Consider the following 8,128-nt stretch of genomic DNA (forward strand, 5'->3'; position numbering starts at 1 on the left):
ACTAATAATCATTGATATAACTAAATTCGTCTTAATATCCATAATGTGTATAAAATATAAATACAAAAAAACAGTTAACAGATTTTCATTATACAATATTAGATAATAATATATTATAATATACCTAATTGAACATAATATAAGATTTTAATTTGTATACCTACTGTTCAACAAATTGAAAAATAATTTTAAAAAATATTATGATATACGTATTAAAATACCATCTATTAGACTTTAGATAAATTATAATCTATAAAAGTATACCTTATACATATATCTTCTATGATATTATAGAACTAATAAATAAAAAATATATGTAAATTTCATAATACCAACTGTCCAACTCACTATACATAGTACAAATGACGTAATATTTCTAGTTATATATTATATTAAATTTTTTCAATAAAATATTTATCCTAGGTGTAAACCATTTTGATGTAAAATGTCACGGGTAGAAGTGGCCCGATGATTCAGAGCTGTTATGTATGTTAAGTTTGCATTGTACTGCAATTCTATATACAGCTTTGCCTCATCTTGCCTCTCCCGACCCGCGAAAGTTGTGTTTTAAGCACTTTTTCCGGCACCTCTGCAAAAGGTTACTTTTTACTTTTTTTAATATTATGAAAATGAACAATAAAAATTAATAAAAACATAAGAAAACTGAATATAGGTATATTGTATATATTATAATATTTACTGCGAACACAATAATTTGGTAACACCACATACACACACCATTCACCAAACACAACTGAACGCTGTCACAGAAATCTAAACATTAGTATAGCCAGTATAGGTAATTTTATACACTGTTGCAGAGGAGCGTTTATATAAAGCGTTAATTTTAAAATTCAACTCTGTCGCCCAACATTCTATAATGGCACCCGTTTCCGTTACCAATCGTTTCGTATGCGTACAGTGTCGTTATGGTCTTAAAAAAACATTTTCTTTCTTCGTTGACCAACCATCGTCACATTTAAAGTTTTTATTTTATTATTATTATTATGGCTATAACTATAGAATATTTATCATATAACTATATAATAAAATATTTAGTATTAATATTGTGTGTGTTTTTATAGGCTATTTTTTTCAAATTATTTTTATTAAAACGATATTATTATTATAATTTACTTCAAATATAATATAGTTATGCACTATGCAGCCGCCAGTAAGCATCTGTAGAATAAAATAAATAGAAACATTAAATTGTATAAAATAAGTTTAGTTAGGTACGTTATTGTATCAAATAAATGTCTTAATATTCAGTCACAGTATAATGCAGTATAAGCACACTACCTATTATAATTATTATATCATCTCTATATGACAATAATACACATTATTATGTACTTACAGTATATAAGTATGACGTATGCTGTGTGCATTTATATAGGTACATATATGAAATAGATAATAAATAATGTAAGTATACAGTTTATAATCCATATTCCTGCAGGTAATACAACATGCTGTAATAATAGTTCTGCACAGTGACGTATTTAGGTTTTTGTCTTGGGGGATGGGGGGGGGGGGGGGATATAATGATTTTATCCAGTAGCCCCGCCTATAAAGTTAGAGGCCAAGTATTAGGACTCCGAAAATTCTGCATATTATTATTATAAACAGCCTATGTAGAGGGATTGATTACCTTGATCCTCCTCCCCCCGTAAATACGCCACTGGTTCTGCACTATTCAGTTCTCAGTGGTGTTGGGAGACTCTAGAAATTAATCATGTTTAAAAACTTTTTCTAGCATATTTTCAATGGTATTCGCTATTTTGTGATTATACTTTGGCATTATAATTATTAATTTTTGATAGGTAACTAATAATAGACATATCCACAAAAGCCTACATGATTTATATAAAAAATAATGTTAAACACTTTTATTATAACGTAGTCATCTATACATAATCGAACATGTCCTGCATACTATCAAATTAATGTAAACAACCTATAGGTAACTATAATAGCTATAGGGACTTGATATTTTCTTCGTACCTTCGTAGTTTGTACCACCATGTAGGAATTTTCCAAAATTCGCATTTACGATGGAAATTTAATTTTTTTGTATATAAATGGTTGCCATATTGGTTAGTTGGACAGTAGGCGGTTTTTTTCTGGACTAATCAAAGATTTGACATTATTTGCCTGTTGGGAGCCCTTATTTCCAAATCGTGGACTGGACCTTTTACGAGCCAGTCTGACACTGATTCACGTATATTATAGTATATACAATATATAATATCATATATCATTATATATTTTATATTTGTTCATTTTTTCACGGCCGAAGTCAGGTTATACAGCTTATAATGAATGTTGGTTTATCTGAAGTTAATGCGTAGGTACTCAAAAACTAGGTGGTACTGGACTGTTTCAATGAAAGTTATATTAAAAGATTACTTGACACTTGGAGAGTGTAACAATGTTTATAGCTTATTTTTTAAAGATCTATTAGTAGATAAAGGTCACCGTTTCACACATGAATTATCTTTTTAGCTCACTAATAAGGATTATTTTGTTTGTTTATTTAAATTTTAGTGTTAAGTAACAAGTAAGAGGAGGTTTTTTGGATTAATTGCGCTATTGCAGGTTCTTTCTTCTTAAAAACAATGTGCTCGAACGAGGCCTCAAGAGGCCCCGCTGTTGGATTCAGCGATCATGCAAATTTAAAACATTGCATACTATTGGAAGTTTACTTAAATAATATTATTAGTATGGCTTATGAATTTGTCTTAAAAGTTAAAATTCTATAATAGAAATATAATTTTGGTTTTCGTAATTTCGTTTCTGTGTAATAATATTAATAATTTATTATTTTGTAGTTTCAAACTTTTCAATAGTTATTAGTTAGTTAGTTAGTTAGTTAGTTAGTTATTAAACGAAACAAGACAAAATATGAAAATGGCCAACCCGTCTTGATTATATTAAACAGGTATTTTACAAGTTTTTACCAGTCTTTTAAATTTAAATTTTTCTATTTACATTTTTTTTTTTATAATTTAAACTTACTTATTTAATTTATTTGACTTATAGGACAACAACGACAAAAATCATTATTTTTAACCTACCGATAGTAATATATTTGCTATTGACAGTCCTATTTCTGTATAAATTAGGGAGGAAAATAATGTTTTTACGTTGGGAAGCAATTCGTGTAGTGGTTTGTAGTGCACACGAATTGCGTCCCGAAATCCCTCAATATTGTATAGGTACGTTACGTCGTTATCTAATACAGTAATACCTAAATCCAATATATTGTTCAGCTGATATTTTAAAACGGAAATATTCGAATTAATTAACAGACTATAAATTAAATAAATAAAATAAACGATCATACAAGAAAAAGGATATAGGATGTATCTGAGCACGTTCGATATAGGTTCAAAAATTAATAGTATTATTACTAAAAACATCACGTACCATAAAATAACATAATATTATATACGGGTGGCAGAAGCCAAAAAACCGGATGATGATGGTCTGAAGCGGTACGCGGGCACGGGCCACTGTCAAAATATTTTATCCGCACACCATTCGAACAATGGTTATAAGTTTATATCGTACGCATCATAAATTATCAACTACCGAAGAAAGGTATAAATATGGTTTATATAATGTGTATTATGTACTTACCTAGTAACTACAGACACATATAAATACGTATAAATATTTGCCAACTTCCGTTTGACGCGATTTATTAATAATATGTAAACTGCAGTATACATAATAACTGCCCAATACTTTGGTCAAACAAATATTTAGCTTAGGTAGGTATATATATTATAACTATATAAGTTATAAAAAACCATGAAAGAGTGCATTAACCTCACGATTATTATTCATCAATCATTAGGCTTTAGGAATTTACACACTTTATATAGGTACACTCTGGCCCAGTGTCATATTTTCATCTATATTAATACTTTATACCTAATGGTCTTTTTTAAATATATCTTTATCTATATTACACCTATATCGAGTATGGACTATATAATAGAATCATTATAATATACTATATTCCTATATAAAGGACCTATATCGGCTATCACCTACATATAGCTATAATATAATATTATGTATACAGTATACCTACAGAAGTGTTGATTCTTTATTATAAGTATAGACGTATCACGTATTATAGGTACATAATATTATGATATTTTTGACTATTTATGTTTTTTAATAATAGGTTGACCTACTTTTTCATCAGGTTGACACTGACCAGCGGTTTACCTATTTAGGATTTTGTTTCGGGGGGGGGGGGGGGGGGGTATTACATGTAACTATCCTAAGCTTACTAACTTGAGGGGTTCTACGCCCCCCCCCACTCTCTTTGATGTAATGAAAAGACGTAATGTTGTAAATTTTGATTTTTTGTAGTAACTCAAAACAATCATTTTGTAGCTACTTAAAATTTCAAAATATTATGATTTTTGACTCTTTTTGAGCTATAATTATAGAAATTGAAATTTGAAATTTGAATCTTCAGTTTAGTTAAGTTTTTTTCCATAAATAGAGATTATGGTGATCGTGTGACATAAACGTAGTGGTACCACGCTACTTTATCGTCACTCCACATATTTACCACTTCGAAGACAATTTATGAACCATAAACTATAAACCTAATAATAACTATAATAAGTAACCATTAATTGTATATATACCTAGTAGGAATCGAGTAAGTTTTGCATTTTATACAATCAGTTAAAAAAATAAAATACCTGTAACCAGCCCAAAAACATATGTACCTACCTATGTTACAACAAATGTTCACCGGGTTAAAAACTTGAAAAGTTAATGGAAGTTAGCTAAAGTTCTCTTTTTATGTGGTTGCAATTTAAAAATGTGAAATGCAACAAAGAAAATAAAGTATTCAGCACTCAATATTAAAATTGAGTTATTTACCACAGTCACAGTGAAGCAGTAGCACTGCTTGGCGGTAAAATGATTTTATCTGTCATTCTATCTATAATCTAAAACTATAAGCCGTAGCCAATTGTTTACAGCAATTGTGGTTATAACCAAGAAAATATTCTTTTAATATCTATGGTTATAACCAATTTCAAATTTGTTTTGAACATAATCTTGTTATTTAAATTCGATAATTTGTATCGCCACGTCGCCCCCCCCCCCTTCAAATCCAACCCTGGCTGGGTTGGGAAACGCTGCCCTATACTAACCGTATAAACGTTCAAAGCCGCAGGAACAAAGTTTACTCTTTTAATAGAATTAACCCACATTGGCTTTTTCACCTCATCAGAAGGAAATCTATTTTATAAAAATTATTTTCTTAAATTATATTTTCATTAATTTAATAAATGTTTAAAATGCATTGTGTTAATTGTTATTATTTAATTTTTAATTACTCAAAAAAATGCAATTTTCCTGGGCTGTTGGCTTTTTGATTACCACGACTAGAGCATTTTTCGACACAACACGTCGTCATAGGCATTTTTAACAAAATTTAATAATTTATACTTTATAAATATATAATATGATATTAAATGCTATTAACAATACATATTAATTACACTTAAAATTTTCATGTGTAGAACTGTAGAAAGTAAATATTTTGTTCACCTAGTATAACATTTACAGGAGTTAACATATTATGTACACTAATTAAACTCCACAACTATTTTCTATGAAAAAAGTGTAAACAAATAACGAGGAATAACCTATTTACTGTAGAAATAATAAATATCATTATTTATAGGTAATAATATATAATATAATACGTTAAAGTCCTAAGTATTTTTTCGTGGAATAAAAATTCACATTTTAATTTTGCTTCTCCAGAAAAATTCACAAAGTATGCTGTAATATCCTTATGTAGTTTTTTCCAAGTTGAATTTTGATGCACAATATATGTTGTGACTATTAATTATGTCAATGTTTGTTCCCAGAGTGGACCAATGGGGTAAGTTGCCAGTGGGTGGAAACAAAAAAAATACTATTTAAAATTATCATAAATCTTTTCTTTGAAAAAAGATTTTATTTGAATCAAAAAAATTTGAAAATCTTTGTTTAAAAAATAAATTTAAAAATATATACTGATGAATGTTACCTTTATTTAAATTACCTAAATTAATTATTATTTTCTGTTTCCTCCAAACTAATGCTCAAGTTTTATTTTCTTACTGTGCAATCAAAAACTAATCTTGACCAAAATATGGAGACATCTTATTGTTGCTCCAAGGTCTTCAGTTATGCTACTGTGTTAAACTGTGTTTGTGATTACTAACATTTTAAGTAAACTTATGTTTAGTTTAATTATAAACTTTATGGTTAAACTTTGTCATAATAATTTTGTATGTTTCAATAATTGTTATTTCTATCTGTGGAGAAGTATTTATTGAATTTGTAAAACATTCTTTATGTCCAAAATATTATTTTCATTAGATAGTGCATGTACTATTTGTAATTACTAATATACTTATTAATGTAGATGAAGATGATTGATTTAGAATAAATTTTTCCATCAGTTTTATGTTGTATTTTGTTTAATTAATTAATTAACATTCTTGTATAATAATGATATTTTTAATATTAAAGGCGCCAAACAGTACTTGTTGAAACTGAAAACGATATTGATAATGATGAATCTATAATCGTGATGAACACTAAACTTAATTGTGAAATTTAAACTGTGAGTATGCCCAATGAAGAAGAAGCTTCCAGTAACAATGTTATAAAAGAAAAAAATCAATTAATTGAGTCACTTCAAACTAAAAATGATAGTTTAAAAAAGGAAATTATTTTTTCTGAAAAACCGTTCTTTTGGTTACCACTCTATAGAATCCAATGGCAAAATGTTTGATTTTTATTGTGGCATTAGTAAAGTTATACCTACTTGATCTTATTATTGAATTTGTTTCTAAAGTTGAAATCAATTATTATTATACTTGGAGTGTGAAGAAGTTATGTTTAAATAACCAAGTTCTTATGACTCTGATGATATTAAGATTAAACTTATGTTATACAGACTTGGCATTCAGATTTGGTATTAGTGAATCTACAGTTTGAAATATTATAATAACTTTCATTAGTGTTCTTCATGAAATTTTATTTGTCAGCTTAATGAGTAAAGTACCATCTCAAAATAAAAACCAAAACTGTTTACCTAATTGCTTCAATGATTTTAAAAACTGTAGGATTACTTTAGACTGCACTGAAATGTCCTGTGATATTCCAAACTCATTAGTTGATCAGAAATTGACTTACAGCTCATATAAACATAGAAATACCCTCAAAGGACTTGTTGGAGTGGCTCTCAATGGTGTAATTACTTATGCTAGTAAGTTGTACCCAGGATCTACTTCAGACAAAAAAATTGTAAGTCACTGTGGCCTGTGGGGTCTTAGAAATATCAAAACCAGGTGACTTAGTTTTAGCCGACAAAGGATTTTTAATATCTGACATTTTGCCTCCTGGAACTTCTTTGAACATTCCTCCGTTTTTAATGACTCCACAATTTACGCCCAGTGAAGTTATTCGTACAAAAAACATAGCTAGGGCCCGAATACACGTAGAAAGAGTTATGGTAAGACTTAAAAATTTCAAAATTTTAGCTCACATTCCAAACACGTTGTATACAAGAGCTTCTTTGGTATTCCAACTTTGTGCTGCTTTAGTTAATTTCCAAAATCCTATATTAAAAGAAGTTGAACATTTATTTAATATTAATCAGGAATGAATACTACTTACATGGAACCTATTTTTAAATCCTTAGCTATACAGATTTAACATTTTATATTTTTTTAAGTTTTTAGTTGCAAAATAATTTTTACATTTTCAATTTGATAAACGCGGTATAACGATATCTAATATCATAGAAGATAGAACTATAGAAGACGTATAGAATATAATATAGAAACGACACTCAAACAGCGATCGATTTAATTACATTTACAATAATTGCTTTTCTGGAGGCTACATCATCCACATGATGTTATAATAAATAATTACATCTTATAAGTTATAATATTATATTTAATATTGATCGCATTGTATGATAGAAAGGATAAAACAAATTTTACATATTATACTCGATATTTATTACTTTCTACCATATGCAGTAATACATTATATTATTCATAGCTTTTAATACAGATAT

Source organism: Acyrthosiphon pisum, chromosome A1, assembly GCF_005508785.2.
Source record: "Acyrthosiphon pisum isolate AL4f chromosome A1, pea_aphid_22Mar2018_4r6ur, whole genome shotgun sequence".
Taxonomy (NCBI): domain Eukaryota; kingdom Metazoa; phylum Arthropoda; class Insecta; order Hemiptera; family Aphididae; genus Acyrthosiphon; species Acyrthosiphon pisum.